Genomic DNA, 27,614 nt, shown 5'->3' on the forward strand with positions numbered 1-27,614 from the left:
AAAATTGCTCTGAGAATGAATTTGCTGGGAACAAAATATGTTTAAATGTGATCCTAAGAAAATTATGGTGATTTGGGGGCACCTGGCTGGCTCAGCTGGTAGAGCATGCGACTCTTGATCTCTGAGTTGTAGATTTGAGCCCTATGATGGATGAAGAGATTGCTTAAAAATAAAATCTTTAAAAAAAGAAAAAGATTGTGGCGATTTGTTTTTCAAAGTAGTTAATCAGTTTAGCAGTAAGTGAGAGTTCCTGTTGCTCTGGTCCTTGGCACACTCAGTGTTGCCAGTCTCTTGGGTGTGAAATAGTATGTCCTGTAATTTTAATTTGCATATCCCGATTCCATATTCCTAACTAGATTATCTTGTGGAGAGATAGTGATTTAATCTGCAGTTAGATTGTGCTTTGATGTTCATCTAAATATAAAGTAGGTCTTAACTTTTCTTAGATCATGGTTCTTGACCATTCAGGACCTTCAGCAAACAGATAGCTGGTGAGAAGTTCCCAGGGATTCTCAAAAAGAGAGATGGTTAATTCTCTTACAAAAGTCATTTACTTTGCTGGGTTGAGATTTCTCTCCTCCTCCATGCCCACCTCTCCTGTTGGACCCCAGCATCCTGAAACCTTCTGCAAAGGTTTAAAATGGCCTACAGCTTTGCATTGGTGGCAGAATTGAGTTGGAATCCATTATAGGGCCCCAACACGTAGAACATTGTGTATATAAACAGTGTGTGCTAAAGAAGAGTGACAGAGATTATAAATTCCACATGGACCAAAAGAATTGAAGAGAGAAGCAACTAATAAATGAAAGATCCTAAGAATATCCAGAAGAGAGTGGGAGGATGCATGTTTTCCCTAGGTATAAGATAATCAAACCAATTTCATTTAAATCGTAATAGACAAGATCATCCAGTAGCCTTGAGGCCCTGCCTTGGTGACACCTTGGTAACTGATAAGAATTACATGGACCCCACTTAGACACAACCATATTTGTTCACATTATTGGTGGAATGAGTAGGTGGGTATAACTAACTCTACATGTGTAAATTGATCTTAAAAGAAAAATGGTTTATGCTTTCTTTACCATAGAAATTTTTTCAGCTCTGTTTCCCCTCAGGCTTCTCTTATTTATCTAATGCCAGGATTTAGAATTTATCCCACTACTTTGGCTCCAAGGAACTTTATTCCCCACCCAGCTGTCTGACTCAACATCCAGTCAGGGGTTGAGGCTGATTTAGATCCATTATTCTCTTTGGAGACTCCTCTAGTTCTTCTCTGCCTTCCAACTTCTCCAAAGTCCCCAAGAAATAAAGTTGTATTGTAGAATAAGGACCTGTGTGTTTAGTTTCTCAAACAGTGTCCTTCTAGAAGCTATCTTTTATCTGATGTGTGGTAAGAAGTATGTATGGGTAAGTCACAAAACAGGTATTCCAAGCTCTGTTGTGAGATGAACATTTGAAAAGATAGAAAGTATACAAGCCTTAGCCAAGTAGAAACTACTCGTCTCTCAGGAGATTGTTTTCAGTTTTCTTTGGAGAGTAGCCATTAACAATGCAAATGTGAGGTTTGGTTTGATATTGATAGCACAATAAACAAAACATTGAAAACTTTATATGGTACTTACGAAACACTGGCACTCAGAGAAACTGACTTTGGTCAAGTAGACAGCAAAGCACATCCCTTTTGGGCCAGAGGTTGTTATCCCTCTGTTCTGAATTTAAACCAGTTGTATTATTTTTGTTTCTGTTTTTTAAGTAGGCTCCATGCCCAACGTGATGCTTGAACTCAGGACCCTGAGATCAAGAGTTGGCATGCTCCACTGACTAAGCCAGCCAGGTGCCCCAAAACCAATTATTTTTACTGGTCCTGACTATGTCTCCAGATTTGCTTTGGGCTCTTATCCCTGGAGAAGGAGATAGGAAAATCTGACAGAAAGTGACCACCTCCATTAGTGCTAGGAAGAGGTGGTGATGGTCCATGAAACTGCATACAGGCCACAGAAGCATGAAGTCTCAGGATAGATTGCCTTAATGTTTTTCCAAACCCAGGGCATGAGATTTTGGTAGTTTTGTTGTTATTTTGTCTCCTTCTCTCTCTCTCTCTCTCTCTCTCTCTCTATTTAAGAATAAGAATAAGTGTACACGCTAACAATCAGAACTTGATCCACTTCACTGCATATCAGCTTTGCAGAGCTTTGCTAGTTTGGGGCCAGTGGTATGAGTTATTCTCTTAATAAGAATCTGACCTTTCTTCCCCAGTTGCAGAAAAGAAGCTTGTGTGCACATGACCCAACAATTCTCAGACTTTTTGCAACTCTTAAAATTATTGAGTGGGTTATAACTGTCGTTTGTAGTATAATAAATTAAAACTAAGAACTTTTTTTTTTAGGTAACAAAGATATGATTATTGCAGGGTAGAATCTAGAAAATAAACAAAATCTTAACTTACCTGCAATAAGAAAAGAGTCAAAACAGATGAGGTAGGGTCTAAAATTGAGAGCAGTTTGGAATATTTATTGATTCATTTTGAAATCATAATAAACCTATTACATGTTAATATAAGTTAGTGAGGAGAGTAGTACAGCAGTCTCCTATATCTGTGGGGGTCCAAGATACCCAGTAGATACCTGAAAGCCCAAAACCCTCTACTTACCATGTTTTTTCCTTTACATAACATAGCTACGATAAAATTGAGTTTATAAATTAGGCACAGTAAGAGATTAAGAACAATAACTAGTAATAGAACAATTACAACAATACACTGTAATAAAAGTTATATGAATGTGGTTTCTCTGCCAGACTATCTTATTATATTGTTCCTCCCTTCTTCTTGTGATGATATGAGATGATAAAATGCCTATGTGATGAGAAGAAGTGAGCAGAATGATGTAGGTGTTGTGATGTGTCAGGTTGCTATTGACCTCGCTTTGGGGCAGGAGGAGGGTGATCTGTTGCTAGACTCTGATTGGCTGTGGGTAACTGAAATCACAGAAATCAAAACTAGTTGAAAGGGGCTGCCATATTGTGGTTTTTTATATTTTCAGGGTCAAGCTTAAGAGAAAACAGCTGGATCTCAGATCTGCTTCTCTATTCAATCTGTTTTGATATGTTATTTTGGTTGAATTGTGTGAAAAAAAATCTAGCCTCACCCAGGTATGTAGTTGCAGAAGGAGTATTCTGATAGTTGTTTAGATAATTTTGGACATCACTCTGTGATACTACACCAAAATATGAATGGTGGTAGTTTTAAGATGTATTTATTTGAGGGATGCCTGGGTGGCTCAGTGGTTGAGCGCATCTACATTTGGCTTGGGGCGTGATCCCCAAGTCAGGATCTAGTCCCGCATCAGCTCCTTGCAGGGAGCCTGCTTCTCCCTCTGTCTGTGTCTCTGCCTCTCTCTGTGTGTCTTTCATGAATAAAAAAATAAAATCTTAAAAAAAAAAAAAAGATGTCTTTATTTGAGAGAGAGTGCATGCATGTGGGGGTGGGGTAGGGGCAGAGGGAGAGGGAGAGAGAATCTCAGGCCTACTCTGCATGAGTATGGAGCCCAGAGCAGGGTTTGATTTCACAACCTTAAGATCACAACCTGAGCCAAAACCAAGAGTTGTACGCTTAATCAACTGTGCCACCTAGTTGTCCCTAATGGTGGTAGTTTCTTAAAGCTTGATGGCAAAATAGGATCTGAGACCACATCAATAAACTATTTGTACTATTATATCAAAATCTTTGGTTTCTCTTGTACTTTGAATGAACTTTTTAAATCAATCTGCATGATTTATAACACCATGCATTAGTCACTTAGAAAATACTAGTTTACTGAGTTATATAGATATAATGTTGGTTAATTTCATTAACAAGCTACATTCATTAATATTCTGCCAATCTGGGAAGCCCGAGTGGCTCAGCAGCTTAGCGCCTGCCTTCAGCTCAGGGTGTGATCCTGGAGGCCTGGGATCAAGTCCCACATCGGGCTCCCTGCATGGAGCCTGCTTCTCTCTCTCTCTCTCTCTCTCTCTGTCTCTCATGAATAAATAAATAAAACCTTAAAAATAATAAGAAAATAAAGTTATTTTAGGGGTGCCTGGCTTGCCTAGTTGGTAGAACATGTGACTCTTGATCTCAGGGTCATGAAATTCAAGCCCCACATCAGGCATAAAGCTAACTTTGAAAAAAAGTTATTTAAAATAATTTTTTAATTGAATAATCTGAGTAGATTGTTATTTCAGAAAAGTTGCTAAAATGATGTAGAGTTCCAATGTACTTTTCACTCATCTTCTCCTAATGTTAACATCTTACACAACCAAGGAACATTTAGTAAAATTAAGAGATTAATAGTGAGACAGAACTGTTAACCAAACTCTAGACTTTATTCCAGTTTTCCCACAAATGACCTTTTTTTGCTGTTCCAGGATCCAATCCAGAATACCCCATCGCATTTAGGCAGCTAATTTTTAAGCTGCACTTTCTCCTTTTGCCCTACCATATTTAAGAACATAAATAAATTTTAGATTTATAGAAGAGTTGCAAAGATAAAACAGAGTGCCTTGTACCCTTCATCTAGCTTCCCTTGATGTGAATGTCTTGCCTAACCACAATGCATTTGTCTGAACTAATAGACCTCTGAGGCTACCATGCTTTTATATCCTCATGAGGACACCTCTCCTGGAGATATGTCATAGATTTTTCAGCATCTCTGTATCTGTGAGCCTTGCAGGCAGGCAGACCAGGACTTTGCATCTCATCTGGCCATGTCCTCCTGTGGGACCTCCCTGAGCCTCAGCTGCCTCCTCTACAAATGGGCAAATGCAGTTTTGGTGGCAGGAAGAAACTGCTACTTTCTTCTTAAGTGAAACTATCTTCTTTCCCACCTTCCCCCCCATCTCTCCCTTCTTCCTTTGACTGTGTGGCAGTAAGAATACTTTTGGCAAAGTGTTGTCCTAGGCATACAGAGAAGAAAGAAAAAAGTCTCTGTCCTCAAAGGACTCAAATCCTAATGGGAAAGGGAAGTATCTCTACAGCTAACTTTGAAACAAGTTATTCTTAATTGTTGATCTGAAGCAGTCATCTCTAGCCCACATAATCATTCGGGGGACACCTGGGTGGCTCAGTGGTTGAGCATCTGCCTTTGGCTCAGGTTGTGATCCCGGGGTCCTGGGATCGAATTCCATATATGGCTCCCCACAGGGAATCTGCTATTCCCTCTATCTGTGTCTCTGCCTCTCTCTGTGTCTCTCATGAATAAATAAATAAAATCTTAAAAAAAAAAAAAAATCATTCGGAGGCACCTGGGTGGCTTAGTCGGTTAGGCAGCTCTTAATCTTGGCTGAGGTCATGATCTCAGGGTCCTGGGATTGAGCCCCATGTTGGGCTCCACTGGGCTCTGTGCTTAGTGGGGAGTCTGCTTGAGGACTCTTTCCCTCTCCCTTTGCCCCTCCCCACAACGGCAATGGGCTTGTACATGCATACTCTTTCTTGCAAATAGTTTTGTTTTTTGTTTGTTTGTTTGTTTTTTAAGAATCCTGGGGCACTTAGGTGGCTCAGTTGGTTAAGCATTTGCCATTGGTTCAAGTCATGATCCCAGGGTCATAGGATCGAGCCCCCATTGGGCTCACTGCTCAAGGGGACTCTGCTTCTCCCTCTCCTTTTGCCTCTCCCCCTGCTTGTGCTCTCTCGCATCCTCTCAAATAAATTAAGAATCTTTTGGCTAGGGGTGCCTGGATGGCCTCAGTCAATAGGGCATGCAACTCTTGATCTCAGGGTTCAAGAGTTCAAGCCCCATTTTGGACATAAAGCTAATTAAAAAATAATAATAATAGCACATAAAAAAAGAAGAAGAATCATTGGCTTGTGTACATCCCTATAAGCTCTTTCCTTACATATCACCACAGTTCACTGTAGTATGTGGCTTACACATACTACTTCTCCCATAGACGTGGATCTGGAAGGCATATAGTCCAGTATTTCTTTATGGGCCAGAATCTTCTTTCTCCCAACTCTGCTGGATATTCTGCTACCCTTCAGGTAGTGGTAGCAATAATGGCTTGGCACTCGTTCCTTCAACAAGCCTCAGGAGAGCATTATAATATAGTTATTTAATATTATAGATAAACAGGTTTAGATAGGCTTGTTAATTTGCTCAAAGTAGTAAGAGACAGAATCCAGATTCACATGCAGGTTTGTCTGATGACAAAGCTCAAAATCCTTCCACTATCTTATGCTGCTTTTTCTCCCTCCCTTCCTTCCTTCCTTCCTTCCTTCCTTCCTTCCTTCCTTCCTTCCTTCCTTCCTTCCTTCCTTTATAGGAAGAGAGAGATGGAAGGAGGGAGAGCGAGCAAGGGTGGGGGCCAGAGAGAGAGAATCCTAAGCAAGCTCCATGCCCAGCACGCAGCCTGACACAGGACTCGATCTCAGGATCCTGCGCTGAAATCAAGAATCAGATGCTTAACTGACTGAGCCACCCAGGTGCCCCTTACGATGCTTTTCCAAGGAAAGGAAAGCCAGGAAGCAAATACATGGTTGCTAGATATTTGCCATTCCTGTTATAAGTGATAATTTTCCCTTGGACGTTTACCCTGTCAGTTTTCTAAAAGAATGGCTTTCGTGTTGTCTGGACTTTAAATATTCCTTGAGAAACAGGACTTACATAAAGGTTGTGATTCACATTTAACTTTTTTTATATTTAGTATCTCCCAGTGAAAACCACTTAGTTCATTAAAGCAAACAAGCTTATTTTTCTGTTCATTTTGTGTTACCTTAAAAAATCTTTTATAGGGATCCCTGGGTGGCGCAGCGGTTTGGCGCCTGCCTTTGGCCCAGGGCGCAATCCTGGAGACCCGGGATCGAGTCCCATGTTGGGCTCCCGGTGCATGGAGCCTGCTTCTCCCTCTGCCTGTGTCTCTGCCTCTCTCTCTCTCTCTCTCTTTCTCTCTCTCTCTCTGTGACTATCATAAATAAAAAAAATTTTTAAAAAAGTATTTTATAATATTGGTATCAGGTGAACAACTATTTCGTTGGAGACATGATTGTATACTTAAGATTCTTAGAATGGATGTTTATGGTAGTTTCTGTGGAAATTCTTCTTTTAAACATAAAAAGTAAAAAAATAAACAATAAACACAAAAAAGTAATTACAGCAGAAAGTGTTAATTATTCCACTTTAATTATGAATAGTCTCTTTTGTTCCCAGAGAGAGACAGAGACCAGAGATTCAGTAGAATGATTTAAAACTTTAAAATTGGAAAAAAAGGGGTTTAGTAATATTGATAAATAATTTTTTTAGTGTTATTTCTCTAATATCATGGTCCATTTATTTTTTCTTTTTTTACCCACCTTCAATAATTAAGCATTAGTGTCCAGTTTTATTTTCATCTATATTAATACTCAACCCTACCATATTGAGGCAAATCCCATAATATAATTTTACTTATAAATATTTTAATATATATTTCTAAAAGAAAAATATTTACCTATAAATATTTTCTTTTTTCTTTTTTTAAACATAACCACAGTTACCATATCACACCTGAAAAATAATTGTTTTCTTAATATTGCCAAATATCCAGTCATTGTTTTAATTATCTGATTTGTCTCATGTTTGGTTATTTTTCTATAGTGTATTTGAATCAGGATTCAACAAGGCTTAGGCTTAGCAGTTGGTTGATATATCTTAGTTCCCTTTTAATCTTAAATTTTCCATTCCATCTCTTATTTTTACTTGAAACGTATTTGATAAAGAAACTAAGTTGTTTGTCCTGGGGATTTTCCCACATCCTAGATTTTGCTGGTTATATCCCCATAGTAGAATTTAACGTGTTCCTTTGACCTGTTTCCTGTAAGTTGGTAGGTATATCTAAAGATATGATGAGGTTCCGATTATATATATAATTTTTATTTTCAAATCTATCAGAGTGCTATGTAGGACTCATAATATCTAGGTTTTTTTTTTTATGATATTAGTAGCTATTGATCCTAGATCCATTTGTGGTTGCAAAGTGGTGACTATCTTAGTTTCTTCAAGTTGATGTAACAGATTACTAGAGACTAGGCAGTTTATAAACAACAGAAATTTATTTCTCAGTTCTGGAGGCTAGAAAGCCCAACCATGATCAAGATGGGTGTCTGGTGAGAGCCTGCTTCCTGGTTCTTTGCCTTTGATTGTCCTTAGGTGGCAGAAGGGGTGAGGGAGTTTTCTAGGGTTTCTTTTTTAAGCATATTAGTTGCATTTATGAGGATACCACCCAAAGACCCCACTTCCAGATATGATCACATTGTGATTAGATTACAGCGTGAATTTTGGGGAGATACTGAACATTCGATCTGTAGCTTTGACAATCTAATTCTTTTTTTTTTTTTTTTAATTTTATTATTTATTCATGAGAGACACATAGAGAGAGGCAGACATAGGCAGAGGGAGAAGCAAATTCCCTGCAGGGAGCCCAGTGCAGGACTCAGTCCTAGGATCCCAGCATCCCGGATCACCACCTGATCCAGATGCCCTGACAATCTAAATCTGTCATTCCTTCTTCATTTATTAGCTGTTATACTTCCCTAAGTACGAACCTCTGTTTGGTTCCCAATTTATATAGGAAGGACAGAATAAGTGCTTTATTCTTTCTTTTTATTTACCTATTTTCAAAATGAGTTGGTTCACTAACATGTTTCAGTAGTAGCCAATTAGTATTTCTTATTATGAACTCATGAAGTTAAACATTTGATGCTGTCTCAGTCCCTTGCTGTCCTTATTATTGATTGTCAAATTGTTTCATTTGGTCAATAAGTACTTGTTCAAGTAAGTTTATAAGTCCTTTTGATAGTGACCCTCACTTCCAAATTATCTGGTATGACAAAATATCCCAGGACTATTTTATACATTTCTTACCCCAGACCTGATATCTACTATCTAATATAGGAGTCCTGGGGCCTTTTAGTGGGAAACACTATTTCAACACAACTAGGGATAAGGAGTTGCTACTGAGTAGGTCATTCTCACAAGGACTTTTCAGTACACAGAGCAAAGAACTTTGTTTTGTTTTTATTTCCTTACTCTCAACACAATACTGCTACTTCAAATCATATTTAAGACTCTTCTTTTTGGGGATCCCTGGGTGGCGCAGCGGTTTGGCGCCTGCCTTTGGCCCAGGGCGCGATCCTGGAGACCCGGGATCGAATCCCACGTCGGGCTCCCGGTGCATGGAGCCTGCTTCTCCCTCTGCCTGTGTCTCTGCCTCTCGCTCTCTCTCTCTGTATGACTATCATAAATAAATAAATAAATAAAATTAAAAAAAAAAAAAAAAAGACTCTTCTTTTTAGCGCCACCTGCAGCCCAGCGCGTGATCTTGGAGACCCTGGATCGAGTCCCACGTCGGGCTCTCTGCATGGTGCCTGCTTCTCCCTCTGCCTGTGTCTCTGCCTCTCTCTCTCTCTCTCTCTCTCTCTCTCTCTCTCTCTGCGTCTCTATGAATAAAAAAATAAAATCTTTAAAAAAAAAAAAAAAGACTCTTCTTTGGGGCAGCCTGGGTGGCTTAGCGGTTTACTGCCACCTTCAGTCCAGGGTGTGATCCTGGAGACCTGGGATCAAGTCCCACATCAGGCTCTGTGCGTGGAACCTGTTTCTGCCTGTGTCTGTCTGTCTGTCTCTCTCTGTGTCTCTTATTAATTAAAAAATTTAAAAAAGGACTCTTTTTGTTCCAGTATGATTAACATATAGTGTTATATTAGTTTCAAACGTACGGTATAGTGATTCAACAGTTCTGGAAAACAGTATGATGGTTCCTCTTGAGTTATTTTACGTCTGAGGCTTCTACATTCCTAAACTGAGATCAAACACAAGGAATGATAGAATATCACATAAATGCCCATTTACTTCATTTCACAATATACAATAAAAACTTCAGTGACAGTACCAACAGTACCATCATGAAGTGTGATTAGTACAAATGGATTAAGTTGGGTTTTGTTTTTGCAGTTCTTTTTGTCCTGGGGTATTTTTCACTAGAAATGCAGAATCAAATTCTAAAGTCCCTTGGAATAGTTTTTTGTTTGCTTCCAAGTTTCTCTTGGAATAGCTGGATACATATTAGATTAATTTGTTTTTTACTTTTTTAAGAGTAGGGAGAGCAGAGGGAGAAAGAATCCCAAGTGAACTCTACATGCTCAGAACTCTACGCTGAGCACAGAGCCTACTCAGTACTCAGTCTCACAACCCTGAGATCATGACCTGAACCAAAACCAGGAGTAGGACACTTAACCAACTGAGCCACCCAGGCGCCCTCATGTTTTATTTTTTATTTTTAGGGGATTTCTTTTGTTTCTACTTAAATTTTATTTTGTATTTATATAAAATTTATAAAAACATTTTCAAATAAATTTAGCTTCTGTGTTTCCTTTATTCTCTCTCTCTCTTTTTTTTTTTTATGATAGTCACAGAGAGAGAGAGAGGCAGAGACACAGGCAGAGGGAGAAGCAGGCTCCATGCACCGGGAGCCCGATGTGGGATTCGATCCTGGGTCTCCAGGATCGCGCCCTGGGCCAAAGGCAGGCGCCAAACCGCTGCGCCACCCAGGGATCCCTATTCTCTTTTTATACCATAAGTAATCTTTTTTTAATGGTTTATCGTTTCTTTTTTTTTTTTTTTTAATTTTTTTCCTTTTTTTTTTTTTGTTTTTTTAATTTTTTTTTTTAATTTTTTATTTATTTACGATAGTCACAGAGAGATAGAGAGGCAGACACAGGCAGAGGGAGAGGCAGGCTCCATGCACCGGGAGCCCGACATGGGATTCGATCCCGGGTCTCCAGGATCGCGCCCTGGGCCAAAGGCAGGCGCCAAACCGCTGCGCCACCCAGGGATCCCTGGTTTATCGTTTCATTAAAAAAAAAATTACAATTATCTCCCCTGACTTAGATTAACAATAGTATGATATATACAGTTTTCTCTGCCTTGCTTTTTTATACTTAATAATATATTCTGGAGATCACCTGAAAGTAATACTTAGAGTTTCCTCATTCTTTTTTTTTAAGATTATTTATTTATTCATGAGAGACATGGGGTGGGGGGGGCAGAGGGAGAAGCAGACTCCATGCAGGGAGCCTGACAGGGGACTGGATCCCTGGATCAGGCCCTGGGCCGAAGGCAGTGCTAAACCACTGAGCCACCCGGGCTGCCCTCATTCATTTCTTTTAACATGCAAACTATTTCATTGATAAGTATACCAGAGTTTATTCAGTTAGTTTTCTTTGATAAACATTTAAGTTGTTTCTGGTCTTTTGTTTATTATGAAGAGTCCTGAAATGAGTAATCTTTATGCCTATATGTTTTTGTGGTTTCTGGCCAGAATTTCAATGTGATTTAAAGCTATCCTTATTTAGGTTATGTCCAATTAAATGCCTGCAATAATTTTAAATAACATGTAATTAAAAAGAGATTGTAATAAATAATTATTCATTAGGGAAATGCAAATCAAACCACAGTGGGGTGCCTAGGTGGCTCAGTGGGTTAAACACCCAACTCTTTTTTTTTTTTTTTTTTAAGATTTATTTATTTATTCATTCAGAGAGAGTGAAGAGAGAGGCAGAGACACAGGCAGAGGGAGAAGCAGGCTCCATGCAGGAAGCCCGACACGGGATCGACCCCAAGTCCCCAGGATCACACCCCGGGCTGCAGGCAGAGCTAAACCGCTGCACCACCGGGGCTACCCAGCACCCCACTCTTGATCTCAACTCAGGTCTTAATCTCAGTATCATGAGTTCAGACCCCACACTGGGCTCTGTGCTGAGGGTGGAGCCTACCTAAAAAAATAAAAAATAAGAAAACAAAAAGATGGAAATAGCAAGTGTTGATGAGGACATAGAAAAATCGAAACCCTCATACATTGCTGGTAGGGTGTAAAATAGTGTACCTGTATTCTTCTTAGAAAAGAATTTGAAAAAAAAAAAAAAAAAAGAAAAGAAAAGAATTTGGCAGTTCCTCAAATAGTTAAACACAGATTTACCATATGACTCAAAAATTCTACTCCTAGGTACATACCCAAGAAAAGTAAAGACAGATATCCACACAAAAACTTTTACACAAATGTTCATAACAACATTATTCATAGTAGTCAAAAACTAGAAACAACTCAATGTCTGTCAGCTGAAGAATAGATAAAATGTACATTTATTCTGAAGGGTTTTCCAATACAGACAGCCATTTCTTTGATTCTCCAGACATCAACTGGGGTTCAAGAATTCAGTTCTGATATTAACTACTTGGGAGTTAACATATACCCACCAAGTCCCCAAGGACTTAGTCCCATAAGATGTTCCCCACTTAAGACCCTAGTCACAAGTTTTGGGCCATCCATACTTTTGGCCAGTTACCTGTAAATTAAAATCACAGCCCCTCCTAAGATTTTATAATCACCTAGAATGGCTCCCAGAACTCAGGAAGGCCTTTACTTAAATTTACCAGTTTATTATAAAGGATACAGCTTAGAAACAGCCAGATGGAAGATATGCTTAGGGCATGGTATTCAGGAGGGTGCAAACAGAGCTTCCAGGCTAATCTCCAGGTACACACCCTCCCAGTACCTGGATGTATTTACTAACCTAGAAGTTCATCACATCTCTCTCTTCAGCAACCATTCCCCTTTCCTGAGGTCAGTGGGTAATACTAAAAGTTTCAACACTGTAATTACTTGGTTTTTATGGTGACCAGCTCCGTCCTGAGGCTCTATCTAGGGGCTCTACTTTAAGTTGCCTCGTTAGCATAAACTCCCCGAGTTATCAGAAAGGGCCCTTAGAAGAACAAAAGACACTCCTATGCTCAGAAAAGTCTGAGGGTGGGGATCCCTGGGTGGCTCAGCGATTTAGCGCCTGCCTTTGGCCCAGGGCACCATCCTGGAGTCCTGGGATTGAGTCCCGCGTTGGGCTTCCAGCATGGAGCCTGCTTCTCCCTCCTCCTGTGTCTCTGCCTCTCTCTCTCTCCCTCTCTCTCTCTCTCTCTCATGAATAAATAAATAAATCTTTAAAAAAAAAAAAAAAAAGAAAAAGAAAGAAAAGTCTGAGGGTTTCCAGAGCTCTGTCCTAGGAACTAAGGACAAAGACCAAATATATTTCTTATTATACCACATCCATATACTAGAAGTAGAATTTACTCAGTTGTTTAAGGAAAAAAAAAAAGGGAATGAAGTACATTCAACACACTAGGAATAGAAGAGAACTTCCTCAAACTGATAAAGGTCAATTTGTGAAAAACCAACTCACAGCCAGCATCTGACTTAATCACAAAACACTGGATGCTTTCCCAAGATAGAAATAAGACAAGGGCGTCCCCTCATGCCTTTTTCTTCAGCACTGTGTTAGAGGCACAGCAACTACACAAGAAAATGAAATAAGAGGCATTCAGACTGGAGAGGGTGAAGTTAAACTATATTCACAGATGACATGATCTTACATTACATAGAGAAATGTCTAAGTAATCCTCCAAAAAACTATGTGAATTAATAAATGTGTTCAGCAAGGGAGGATACAAGATCATTTTGATGTGAAATGTTGGAGTCTGGCAGTGAATGGTCAAGAAAGAATTCTTGAGATATTTTTGTGCGGAAAAGGTTTTATTATAGCACGGGGACAGGACCTGTGGGCAGGAAGAACTGCACTGGGATTGTGAGGAGTGACTGATTATGTACTTTTAAGTTATGAGGGAATTAGGGAGAGTGTAAGTCTAAGGAATTTGGGACTTTAAGGAATTAAGGACGTTGAGGAGCTAGCTGCTGTTCAGATTGGTTCATGAGACCCTTCCAACAGATACCACTGGGCCATATGTTTAAAGGGTAATTTGCTAACACGTATCTTGGAAGGATTGAGGTAAAAGAAGTTTCCAAAAGGATTTTTAGATGTTAGAGACTTACAAGTATCCTGGAGGTTGGACCATCATCAAGCTAGGGTTGCCTTTCATGCCAGCAAAGTATTAACATTGAGGCAATTAAGGTCCTAGAGAAGAGGCACCTTGCCTGTCTCAAGTACTTGTCAGTGGGCTTCAAATTGTAAGGAGATTTAATTTTTTTCTACATTTCTTTTGCCTTTGTTCTCCATATCCATGATACAAAAATCAGTTATTGTTGATAAGCTGGTAATGAACAATCTAAAGATGAAATTAAGACATTTCTACTTTAAAAAGCGTTAAGAGGGGATCCCTGGGTGGCGCAGTGGTTTAGCACCTGCCTTTAGCCCAGGGCGCGATCCTGGAGACCCGGGATCGAATCCCACGTCAGGCTCCCGGTGCATGGAGCCTGCTTCTCCCTCTGCCTATGTCTCTACCTCTCTCTCTCTCTGTGTGTGACTATCATAAATAAATAAAAATTTAAAAAAATAAAAATAAAAAAAATAAAAAGCGTTAAGAATGATATACTTGGGAATAAATTTAACAGAAGATCTTTAAGACTGTACATTGAAATCTCTAAAATACTGGAGAAGAAATGAGAAATCTAGATAAATGGAAAGACATCCATGTTCATGAGTTGGAAGACTTAATATGGTTTAAATGGCCAAAGTTGATGTAAGAGTCAATGCAGTACCTATCAGAATCCCAGCTGGCTTCTTTGTAGGAATTGGTAAACTGATTCTAAAATCATGGAGGGCCACCTGGCTGGCTAAGTTGGAAGAGCATGTGACTCTTAATCTCAGGGTTGGAGTTTTAGCCCCACATTGGGTATAGAGTTACATATATATATACATATTTTAAAAATAAAATCATATGGAAACTTAAGGGATCCAGAATAGCCAAAACAGTCTTGGAAAAGAAGACCAAAGTTGGAGGATTTACATTTTCAGATTTCAGAATTTACTACAAAGCTACAGTAATGAAGACAGTGTGGTACAGCTTAAGAAAACATATACAGAGCAGTGGAGTTGAACTGAGAATTCAGAGATACAGTAGTTTCCCCCCTTATTTGTGGTTTTGCTTTCCAGGGTTTCGGTTACCTGTGGTCACTCATGGTCCAGAAGTAGATAGTTGATCCTGATGGATGGTCAGAAGGTCAGTGGTAGCCTAGTGCTGTGTCATGGTGCCTGAATCATTCACCTCACTTCCCCTGACCATGTAGGCATTTTGTCATCTCACATCATCACAAGAAGAGTAAATACCAGACAATAAAGTATTTTGAGAGAGAGACACCACACTCCTCTATAACTGTTATTAGCTATTGTTATCTCTTATTGTGCCTAATTTTATAAATTAAACTTTATTATAGGTATACATGTATAGGCAAAAATATAATATATATAGCGTTCTGTACTATTCTTGGTTTTGGGTATCCTCCATGGATAAGGTGGCGGGATTACTGTACACTCACATTTATGGTCAGTTAATTTTTTCTAAATTTTTTTTAAAGATCTTTTTTTTAAGATTTTTATTCATTCATGAGAAAGACAAAGAGCACGCGAGAGACAGAGACATAGGCAGAGGGAGAAGCAGGCTCCATGCAGGGAGCTCTACGTGAGACTCGGTCCGGGTCTCCAGGATCATACCCTGGGCTGAAGGCAGTGCTAAACCACTGAGCCACCCAGGCTGCCCAATTTTTTCTAAATTTTTAAAAAATATTTTATTTATTCATTTGAGAGAGAGAAAGAGACATAGGGTACAAGCAGTGAAAGAGGGAAAAGGAGAAGCAGACTCCCCGCTGAGCTGGGAACTCAATGTGAATGGGGCTCAATCCCAGGACCTAGAGATCATGAACTGAGCCAAAGGCAACCATTCTAAGCCATCTAGGCACCCCATAATTTTTTTTAAAGATTTATTTATTTATTTATTTATCATAGACAGAGAGAGAGAGGCAGAGACACAGGAGGAGGGAGAAGCAGGCTCCATGCCAGGAGCCTGACGTGGGACTCGATCCCAGGACTCCAGGATTGCACCCTGGGCCAAAGGCAGGCACTAAACCACTGAGCCACCCAGGGATCCTCCCATAATTTTTTTTTTAATGATGATTTTTTGAGAGAACATGAATGGGAGTGGGACAAAGGGAGAGGGAGAGAGAATCTCAAGCATACTCCTCACTGAGCATGAAGCCTGATAGGGGGCTCAATCTCACAAACCTGAGATCATAACGTGAGCCGAAACCAAGAATCGGACACTCGACTGAGCCACCCAGGTGCCCCTGTGATCAGTTAATCTTTGACCATGATGTCAAGACAATTAAATGGAGATGGTGTAATGTAGTCTTTTCAACAAACAGTTCTGGGATAAGTGGCTATCTTTTGTCCACACAGTGTTTATAGTAGCGTTATTCACAATAGCTGAAGGGTGGAACTAATCCAAATGTCTATCCTCTGGTGAATGGATAAATAAAATGTGGTATAAAATCCATATGATGCAATATTAGCCACAAAAAATGAGGTACTGATTTCATGCTACAACGTTGGTAAACCTTGGAAACCTTATACTAAGTGAAAGAAGCCAGAAGGCCATATATTTTAAATTCCACTTATGTGGAATATCCAGAATAAGCAAATCCATGTGGAGAAAATAGATTAATAGTTGTCAGGGCTGGAGAAGGTAAGGAATGGGGGCAGCTGGCTACTAATGGATACAGGGGGTTTTTTGGCAAGAGGAAAGCCAATGGAAACGTTCTGGAATTAGATGGTAGTGATGGTTACACAAATTTGTGACAATACTAATAACCACTGAAATGGGCAGTTTAAAATAGAGTGCATTTTTATGATGTGCAAATATGTCTCTATCAAAAAAAAAAGCTTGCAATAAATTACTATCTTATTTTGGTTTAAGGTAAACTGAAAAGAAGAAAACAACTTGCAGTTTACTGGGGTTTTTCAGTTTTTTATGTCAAATCATCATTTCTTTCCCATTCAGGACAAGACAATGACTGTCAATGCAGAAGTCAGGAAATTGTAGGCTTTGGGCTTAAAATTTATTTATTTTTCTTCATATTTTTAAATTTATTTTTAAATAATTTTGGATTTACTGAAGAGTTGTTAAGATAGTACAGAGAGTTCCCATAAGCCCTTCATCCAACTTGCTTTCATGTTAAAATATCTTTCATAAACCTGGTACATTTATCAAAGCTAAGAAATTAACATTGTTACAGTGCAACTAACTGCAGACTTTATATTTACATTTCACCAGTCTTCTAACTAACTTCCTTTTTGTGTTCAGGATCTAAACTAGGAATCTGCCTTGCAGTTAGTTGTCAGGTCTCCACAGTCTCCTCTAATTTGTGACAGTTTCTCAGTCTTGATTTTTCATGACTTAGCTACTTTTGATGAGTACTGGTCACGTGTTTCATAAACGTTCCTCCGTTTGAGTTTGCTTCATGATATCTCGTGATAGAACTGGTTTTGGATGTTTGTAAAGACTGCCAGAGGATCCCTGGGTGGCGCAGCGGTTTGGCGCCTGCCTTTGGCCCAGGGCGCGATCCTGGAGACCCGGGATCGAATCCCACATCGGGCTCCCGGTGCATGGAGCCTGCTTCTCCCTCTGCCTGTGTCTCTGCCTCTCTCTCTCTCTTTGACTATCATAAATAAATAAAAATTAAAAAAAAAAAAAAAAGACTGCCAGAGAGGTGGCATGTTCTTCATATTGCAGCTGATACCGACATTATTAGTGATGGTAACCTTGATCATTTAAGGTGGAATCTGCCAGGTTTCTCCACCGTAAAGTTACTGTTTTTCCCTTTAAATAGAAAACTTTTATTGCTGTTTTTCAGGGTACTTTAGATCAGTGTTTTTGTGATACGAATGAAGGAATACTGACTCAAGTTACTGAACTTGAGCTCCCAGAGTGTGTTGTGGCATCAACTACGTGCTGTTTTGTGAGAAGGATAGATGAGAACATCTGAATTTTCCCAAGGAAAGCGAAATCACTTTTCAGTGGTGGGGCCGGAAAGTCCTGGGGACTGACCAGATTTCCCAATCTGTATTAGGTAGCAAAATACTACCTCAAAGGAGAGGAATGGAGCACAGTTATTTCCAGAGTTTGGATGGCATACTAATCTTTTTTGCAAGTGGGTGTTGACTTTTTTTTTTTTTTTTTTTTTTTTTTTTTTGAGTAGAAGTCTTTAGAGCTGTTTTGGAAAATCAAAGTATACCTGGTGTAGAATATCTAGAAACTCAGTAGTATATTCTTCTTTCTTTCACTCTACCTGCCCTTCTGGTATTATGTGTAGTAGAGCAATTATTCCCAAAGAACTTTGGCTAATTAACATTCTTGGTCCTTGGGCTATTTCATTTACATTTCACCAGGAGCTTTTATGTGGGAATCTAGGACATAATCTTCCCTCCTTTCTGTTCACGCTTAGACGAGTGAGCACGGTGTGTGTCTCACAGCGAGGGAGGCAGGTCTTCATGGACAATGTATTTGAACACTGAACACTTGTTTTAACCATCACTTCATGCTGTTCACACTACCATCCAGTTCTTTTATTTTCTCTTAATGGATGTGCAGATTTCTTTTTGGTTAGAGATCTGGAAGCTTCCAGACTTCATCTGAAGAGGACCTTGATTATTCCTAGTGCAGCCTGACTATAGTCACTACTACAAGACCAGGCCTTGTGGCAGCTAGTACTAATGTAGGACCAAATAACACATGTCGTAGATCAACATTTCTCAGGACACCTGAGTGGCTCAGTTGGTTAAGCCACCAACTGCTGATTTCAGGTCATGATCTCAGGATCATTTGATCCAGCCCCGCATCAGGCTCTGTGCTCTGTGCAGAGTGTGCTTGAGATTCTCTCTCTCTCCACCCCCCCCACCCCTGTCTCTACTCACATGCCTCTCTAAATTAATTAATAATTTAAAAAATCTTTAAAGAAGAAAGGTCAACATATCTCAAGCTCTTAAGATTCACTCAGTTACATTCCTTATATTCCAGCTTCTAATTGGCCTCCCTCAAACAAGTCATGACAGGAAGACAAATGATCTTAAACTCCTGTTAACTACATTCTCTCACAGGTTCTGGGGACATTTTTCCTAAAAGGTATTGATTCTGGGTTGTTCTTAAAGATTATTATTTTCATTCTAAGAATTTATTTTGAATAGTCTTGCATTCAACTTTCCTTCTTTTTTTTCTTCTCATGTGAACACACTTCTTTTTAATTTAATTTATTTTTTTAAGATTTTATTTATTTATTCATGACACACAGAGAGAGAGAGACTGGCAGAGACCAGGCAGAGGGAGAAGCAGGCACCATGCAGGGAGCCTGTTGTGGGACTCGATCCTGGATGTCCAGGATTACACCCCAGGCTGAAGGTGGCGCTAAACCGCTGGGCCACAGGGGCTGCCCTAATTTATTTATTTGAGAGAGAGAACATGAGCAGGGGCAAGGGAGGCAGATGGGGGGGCTTGATCCCAGGACCGTGGGATTTTGACCTGAGCCAAAGGCAGACGCTTAATGGGTTGAGCCACCCAGACACCCGTGAATACACTTCTATAAAAACATCTGAACGTGAGCTATTATAATAGGATTGTTTGATGATGAATTGTACCGTTGTTTTATGGATATTTTCGAATAGGCCTGCTTCTCATGATTTTGTTTTCTAAAGCAATTAAGCTGATTTATCTCCTGATTCCTTTGTTTTCTTACTGAGGTGAAATTCACGAAACATAAAATTTAAATTTTATGTATAATTATGTATAATAATTAATTATGTATAATTTTATGTATAATTTAAAGTATACGGTTTAATGATACTTAGTACATTCATATTGTTGTGCAATCATCACCCTGATTGCTTTTTATGTTTGTGTTATAGTAATGAAAAAGAAATGTATAGGCCTCCAAAGCCTTGTATATGCTGAAAAGGCAAGCTTTTCATTGGCTTCAGAATTTGTGCATTACTGCTAGAGGTTGGTTAGCTTCATCCAACAGCCAAGCAATTGATCCATTGGGTTTCAAGTAACTATGGTTTATTAAAGCCCATTGTCTTACCATAATTGCGCAAAATAAGAGCTCTCAAATCATTCATGCTGGTTTAATTTGGGGACAAAGGGCAAACAGTTTCTTACTAGAGATTTTTAATATGTTCTTATAATTAAATGCCTTTTAAAAATTTGGCATAAAGATGTTACATACTCATTACCCAGTCTACTCAGCTACCCAGTGGTCCACTGAATTATTCCCTTTCCTTTGCCTCCTTAGGAAATCAGCCTTGCCCTAGCTGATCTTGCATTGATTGATTTACAGTGGTATGGCAGGATGGAGAGGGCTAGTCAATATTAAGAGATTGATCATTTTTAGCTCACCAGGCTACCTTTGAGGCTCCACTTAGTTTACTAGGTAAGATAGTTCCAAATCTTAGTGCTTGGTTTCTATTTAGAAGCTTTTAAAATAGTTGAGCTAGTGATGAGATCATGAAATCCCTCCCAGGCTTCCCTTACGTGCTCTGGGGCCTTATGTTCCCCTTAAGACTGTGGGAATTGCCCCAGCTGTTTTGTCATGGACATATATTTTCTCTCAGATTCCTTCCCATTTTGGAACAATTCCATTAGCGATTGTTTCTCATCGACTAATGTGGACTGGCACCTTTTTTGCCGGAGAAAAATGAAGGCAACACAGTAATGTGAGGGAATCATAGCCAAGCTTTTCCCAAGCCGCTTGAAGACTGCTCAGAGGTGGATTCCTCAGTAAAGGAGCTGCCATTAAACCAGAGAGAAGAACATGTACATTCAGAGAGAACTGGCTGTCTCATTCCATAAGCATTTTGTTCTCTAACCAGCTAAAATGTGAAAGGGTTTTTGCTGATGTATTTAGAAATGTTTATTGTCATGCAATAGAGTCTTTACATTTAACCCAGAGATTTTTTTTTTTTCCATTTTCCCAAGAACCAGGCTAGTTTCCATCTTGCCCAAGAACCACAAGTTGGAGCTCATGGAGACTGTTCGTTGATGGATCTAACCTTAAGTCTGGTTTTCTTCCAAGAACTCCACTGAGGGTGGGAAGTGATGAGCCAGCAGTGTGACCTCCTTACTACCTGCCCCTCTTACTCTAATTAAACATATTTTTATGGTGTTTCTGTTAATGAGTCAGCTGGTAAAGAAAACAGTCTTTTTTTCTTTTGCCAAAGCTACTGTTAAGCAGAGATAGCAGAGGTGGGTTTTGTTTTGTTTTTTTTAAGATTTTTATTTATTTATTCATGAGAGACAGAGAGAGAGAGAGGCAGAGACATAGGCAGAAGGAGAAGCAGGCTCCCTGCAGGGAGCCTGATGTGGGACTCGATCCTGGGGCTCCAGGATCACACCCTGAGTGGAAGGCAGGCACTTAACCACTGAGCCACCCAGGCATCCCGATAGCAGAGTTTTATATTACATAAGTGCCTGTTGTACTACTGATTTGTTCTTGCTGGAGAGTGCGGGAGGATACCACTGAAAATACAAGTGTTAACATGGATTTGTGAGTAGCAGTTTATCAAACAATAAATCAGAGTTTTTCCCCAACAATAATAATTAGAAAGTACCACTGATCTGTACATCTTACAGTAAAAAGTAAACTCTAGGGCAGCCCAGGTGGCTCAGCAGTTTAGCACCTGCCTTCAGCCCAGGATCGAGTCCCACGTCGGGCTCCCTGCCTGAAGCCTGCTTCTCCCTCTGCCTGTGTCTCTGCCTCTCTCTGTGTGTCTCTCATGAATAATAAATAAAATCTTTTAAAAAATAAAAAAAGTAAAAAGTAAACTCTAACATCAGCAGAGGATTATAAAACCCCCAGCATTGCTGGCTCCACAAGCTGGTCATGGCAGTGTGCTAGAAACTGGGAACATCCGTGGTGTAGCCTGTAATCATCAGGACCCTGAAGTGCATATTTGAAGTGTTTAGCTTAGAAAATGTGTACTGTACAAGTATTAGGAATTAAGAAAATGCCACTAAGGTTTTAGAAGTGAACGAGGCCGTGGGAAAGGAGCACAGAGAGTCTAAGGACCAGAGCAGAGCCCAGAAACTAGGCCTCTCAATTCCTGCAGCCAGGTCTTTCCACTTGTAGCATACTGCCACCTCAGCTGGCTGCTTGGGAAGAGCAGTAAATGGGGATCCCTGGGTGGCGCAGTGGTTTAGCGCCTGCCTTTGGCCCAGGGCGCGATCCTGGAGACCTGGGATCGAATCCCACGTCGGGCTCCTGGTGCATGGAGCCTGCTTCTCCCTCTGCCTGTGTCTCTGCCTCTGTCTCTCTCTCACTGTGTGCCTATCATAAATAAGTAAAATAAAATAAAAAGTTTAAAAAAAAAAAAGGAAGAGCAGTAAATGGAACACAGAAAGGGAGTCTTAGAAATGGTCACAAAAGCAAGAAGTGGGAAGGAAGCACAACCTCTCTACCTCCTCAGAAATGCTGTGGCTGCCTTTCCTTTTCTTGGCGCGGTGGAAGCTGTGTCAGCAGTGCTGGTTTGGGGCTGGGAAGGGAGGGTGGGAAGTCAGGTCTTTTTTTCCTTATACCCTGCTGAAACCTGCTATTTACAGTAAGGCCAAAGAAGCCTTCTCAAGGCTTAATTGCCAGAGCAATGCCTAATACACAGGATCTTGACGTATAATTCCCCCACTGAGAGGTTTTACTTTGGAGTTTTGCTTTAAGCTCTCTGCTGATCCAACCAATCACTTATTTTGGTGAGAAATTACCAGTCTTTTGGCAGTGCAATGATTGTACGATCTTTCGCTGTTTTCTTCCTCAAGGTGAATGCCAGGCTCACCACTACAAAAAAAAAAAAAGCCTTTCTGAACATGAGAGCAAAACTAGTTGGGTTTCCATAAGGTTATTGATAGCTTTGAATCAATTTTGGGCTCTGAACAGTAGGTCACACAGTCAAGAAAAGGAGCCATCAGGGAGAATGGTAGCTGCTGTACGCGGTGCAGGCGGATAGATGGGCAAGCAATCACTGCTGAAACTTGCCTCATTTACAGCTATTAACATTTACCAAAAAATTCACTTAAAAAGTAGTGCCTTGTCAGTAAAACCCAATGAGGTTACACATAACATCATTAGAACATAATTAACTGGAAACAAAAAGCATTAGAAAGTCTCTGGGAGTAAAAGCCCCAAGTTTGCCCATTGGGCCTTTGGGCCAAGTGTAACACCAGCCTGAGAAAAGAATAGTCATCATGAAAATATTTTCTTTCCTTCCAAGCCAGGAAGCAGACTCACAATGGAGTCTGCTTCTCCATTCTGAATTTTGAGATGTGCAGGAAACAACCAGCCATTACCAGCTGAGGTTTTCCTGCTGATAAAACGAACCCTGAGGCCACAGTGACCTATCTTGTTAATGAGTTAATGAAGAATCTAGTCCTTGCATTGACCCTATTCTTAAAAGCTTTCTGTGGAGCTGAAACAACATTCCTCTAATTTATGAGTTAACTCTTTCTTACTTAGCAAATGAGAAACAGTCGGAGAGAAAAGAACCAGAGAAGCAGAGAGCCTATTGTCAGGCTTCTATTGCTTAATTTCTTTGTTGCAGCATTAACTTCACTTGCAGGCAGAAATCTCATTTAAAAAATACTTTTCAAAAAAATAAATAAAATAGAAGATACTTTTCTTCTTATTGCATAACCTTAATAAAACTGATCTTCTATTTGTTATTTTGCTTTTTACCCCAAAGCAGTGACAGTTTATTGAAGAATTTCCCCATCCATTACTCAAAAGAAACAGCTTTGAATCGAGCAAGATAGGTATTTGAATTTTGTGAATATTTCAGTGTAAGAAAGAGAAATTTTAACTTCTGTAAGTAAATGTTATTAACCTAGCATTTATTATAAGAGGCATTATCCTTTCTTCCATTTACTAGAGAAAGAACAGTCTCCTTTAAATTGAGTTATCTTGGAGAACTTTTAGAAATTACTTCTTCTCCCAAATTATTTTTTCTTTTAGTAATTGGTTATTGGTGATGTTCCATGATTCGAAGGGAGCCCCAGGGGGCCCAGGGTTATGGATACCTCTGTCCCAAGGTCATTTCTCAGCTTTGCAATTCTAAAAATGTGATTTTATCAGTCAGATATTGGTGAAATGATTCATGACAGCCATACTCATAAGGCTGGTGTTACATTTGGTTTAGAAAATGTTTATTTGGGGCAGCCCCAGTGGCGCAGCAGTTTAGCGCCGCCTGCAGCCCAGGGCATGATCCTGGAGACCCGGTATCGAGTCCCACGTGGGGCTGTCTGCATGGAGCCTGCTTCTCCCTCTGCCTGTGTCTCTGCCTCTCTCTCTCTGCGTCTCTATGAATAAATAAATAAAGTCTTAAAAAATATATTTACAAAAAAAAAAGAAAGAAAATGTTTATTTGGAAAAAAAATGTTTATTAACTTATAAATTGCTATTTCATTAATCAGAAGAGTTTGTCCTATTAAGGCATCTCAAAACCAATTACCAGAAAATCATAAAAAGTAACAGGAGATTTTGTTTGGTTAACAAAGGAAAAAAAAAGGATCCATCATTTTAAAGACGCCTCATACAAAGGCCCGTTTTGAGACTTGGAAGGAATCTTGTATTCTACTATAAGACATGTATTTTTCAGTTGCTTGGTATTAGTGGCTTGTATATAGAACACTCTCTACACTCTCTACCTAGTCAGTGCTCTATAGCCACTGCTAAATGTCTCAAGATGGTAAATTGAACACATGCTGCCACACATGTACCCCAAACTCCTAAATCAGACTGATGTTTTTAACAATGGTGAAAAAAAGAATGTTGTTGGTAGTCTAGGAATTTGAGAAATTCCTGAAGGACAGAAGGTGGATGGAATCCTATTAAAGTAGAAATCTAAAAGTCTAAAAGCCCTCTATGTCCTATCCCCTCCCTGTGATTACTGGATATAGGCTCTGGTGAATAGACTGATGTACTGAGGACCTGAAACATCAGAGCAAGCACATAGCTCAGTCACCAAACATCAGAGGAAAACTTCTAACATCAGTTATAAAAGAGAAGCTCCAAATTCTGGAAATTGAAAAGTTAAATGGGGGAGGATCCAAGTAAATAGAATATAAAGAAGGAGACTTTTTTTTTTTAATTGAGAGAGAAAGCAGGAGAAGGGCAACTGTAGAGAGACAGAAAATCTCAAGCACACTCTGCACTGAGTTTGAAGCCCAACTCAGGGCTTGATCTCATGACTCTCATGACCTGAGCTGAAACCAAGTGTCGGTTGCCTAACCAACTGCGCCACCCAGGTGCCCCATAAAGAAGACGACTTTAAGGAAGGTGTGTTCATACCCTGAAAAGTATAAAAAGAGAATATTCATGAAATAAGAACAGCTATTATGGTAAAGAATGAAGTTTATTTCCTAGATCTTGGAAATAAAATATGGTCGCTTAGCTAGAACCTCATTAAAGAGGCTACATAGCATAATGAGAAGAACTAAAGGGAACAGGAGAAAAAGCCAAAGAATTCTCTATAAAATAACAAAAAGAGATAAGGCTGACAGAGAGTGAATACAGTAATGGTTCATTTCAGAAGTTCCTGGGTGGCTCAGTGGTTGAGCATCTATCTGCCTTTGGCTCAGGTCATGATCTCGGGGTCCTGGAATCCAGTCCCACATCGGGCTTCCTGCATGGAGCCTGCTTCTCCCTCTGCCTATATCTCCTCTCTCTCTGTGTCTCTCATGAATAAATAAATAAAATCTTGTGATGCCTGGGTGGCTCAGCCATTGAGCATCTGCCTTTGGCCCAGGGTGTGATCCTGGAGTCCCAGGATTGAGTCCCACATCCAGCTCCCTGCATGGAGCCTGCTTCTCTCTCTGCCTGTGTCTCTGCCTCTCTCACAAATAAATACATAAAAATCTTTAATAAATTAAATAAATAAATAAATAAAGTCTTTTTTAAAAAAAGAAGTAGTTCCAGGGTTTATCTAGTGAGTTCTAGAAGAGGGGAAAATGGAGGGGAACACACCCTAAAAAATAATGAAAAAAAAATCCCAAATAGAAGAAAAGAATCCGTAGAATGGAAGGGTGGGTTCACCAGAGTGCCCTCTGTGAATTTATCAGTGTAAGAAGACTGACATTTTATACTGTTAGAACTACAGGAGCACCAGGGTGGCTTAGTGGTTGAGCATCTGCTTTTGGCTCAGGTGGTGGTCCTGAGGTCAAGTCCCACATCAGGCTCCCCACAGGGAGCCTGCTTCTCCGAACTCTACCTGTGTCTCTGCCTCTGTGTCTCTCATGAATAAATTTTAAAAAAGAAAAAAGGAACTACAGGCCCAAGGTTGTCACCTGCAGATTTAAGTGCAGATTCAGCCTCACTTGGAGTGGAATTTTACCACAGTTAATCTGGAATTTTCTGGTTGGCACCTATGAAGTAGTCTGCACATTCTTGTTCTCCATCCCTCAAAGGAAAATAAGGTAATCTGCATAAAACTTCAGGGAAAATAATCCAGTCTTAAACAGTTCTTTCTTTTCTTTTACCAGTCACTTTCTGCCCCCACTTCCTTATAAATATCTTCTATTTTGTACACCTCCTAAGAGCTCCTTTCTGCTTGCTAGAATGGATGCTGCCTGATTTATGAATTATTAAAGTTTACTCTGTTGAATTTTGTTTTTTAAAAACACATCTAACAGAAACCTCAGAACATGAAAGATATGGAAAAATCCCAGAAGCTTCCAGAGAGAACAGATAATCCAGCCTATAAAGAAGCAAGACTCAGGCAGCCCCGGTGGCTCAGCGGTTTAGCACCGCCTTTGGCTTAGGGCAGGATCATGGAGACCTGGGATCAAGTCCCATGTCGGGCACCCTGCATGAAGCCTGCTTCTCCCTCTGCCTGTGTCTCTGCCTCTCTCTATGTCTCTCATGAATAAATAAATAAAATCTAAAAAAAAAAAAAAGAAGAAGAAGAAGCAAGATTCATGTTGGCTGGCATCAGAGTCAACATTGGGTACAAGATGATGCTGACCCAACAAACATATTTATGGTTCTGGGGCCCCTGGTTGACTCAATCGGCTAAGCGTCTGGCTCTTGGTTTTGGCTCCAGTCATGATCTCGGGGTCATGCAATTGAGCCCTGTGTCGGACTCCACGCTCGGGATGTCTGCTTCTCTCTCTCCCTCTCCCTCTCCCTCTGTTCCTCCCCAACTTGTGCATGCATGTGCTCTCTATCAAATAAGTCTTTAAAAGATTTTTTTTTTCTTAAAAACATATTCATGGTTCTGGGAGAAAATAACATAGAGCCTAAGAGTCCATACCCAGGAAAGATATCCCTTGGATTTTAAGGGTAAATGGCCTTTTTCAGGTGTATAAAAACTCAGTTTTCCCCTTGTGATGTCTATTTTATAGAATTACAAGAGAGATGTTATCCAGAAAAATGAAAAGGGAAACAAAAGAGTCATTGATGAAGAGGGGGGAGAAAACAGGTTAAGTCTGTAATTTAGAACTTGAGCAGCTGCATGCTTCTGACAGCAGTGGCATCTGTAGGCACAGGTAAAAGCAGATACCAGAGGTCCCCCACCGTGATGTGCTCTGACATCAATTGTGGTTGTCACCAGAAGTCTAGACCTCCAGATTAGATTCATTTGTAAGATGCTAGTCCCCATCTCTTCCCTCCCTATCTTCTGATACCCACATGCACTTTGAGACTGAATGATGTCTCTTTAGTTTTATAGGAGTAGAAAAATTTTCCCTTCTAAGTTCTTCAACTGATCAAATAACTAAATTGGCATAAAACAGATTAATAGG

The 27,614-nt window shown here is 39.9% G+C and overlaps 1 protein-coding gene across 5 annotated transcripts in view; it reads left to right on the forward strand.

Annotated features, from left to right (window-relative positions):
• CFDP1 (craniofacial development protein 1) overlaps window positions 1-27,614 on the forward strand; it is a 137,477-nt gene that overhangs the window by 67,593 nt on the left and 42,270 nt on the right. The window lies entirely within an intron of this gene.

The sequence above is a fragment of the Vulpes vulpes genome, chromosome 12 (assembly GCF_048418805.1).
Source record: "Vulpes vulpes isolate BD-2025 chromosome 12, VulVul3, whole genome shotgun sequence".
Taxonomy (NCBI): Eukaryota; Metazoa; Chordata; class Mammalia; order Carnivora; family Canidae; genus Vulpes; species Vulpes vulpes.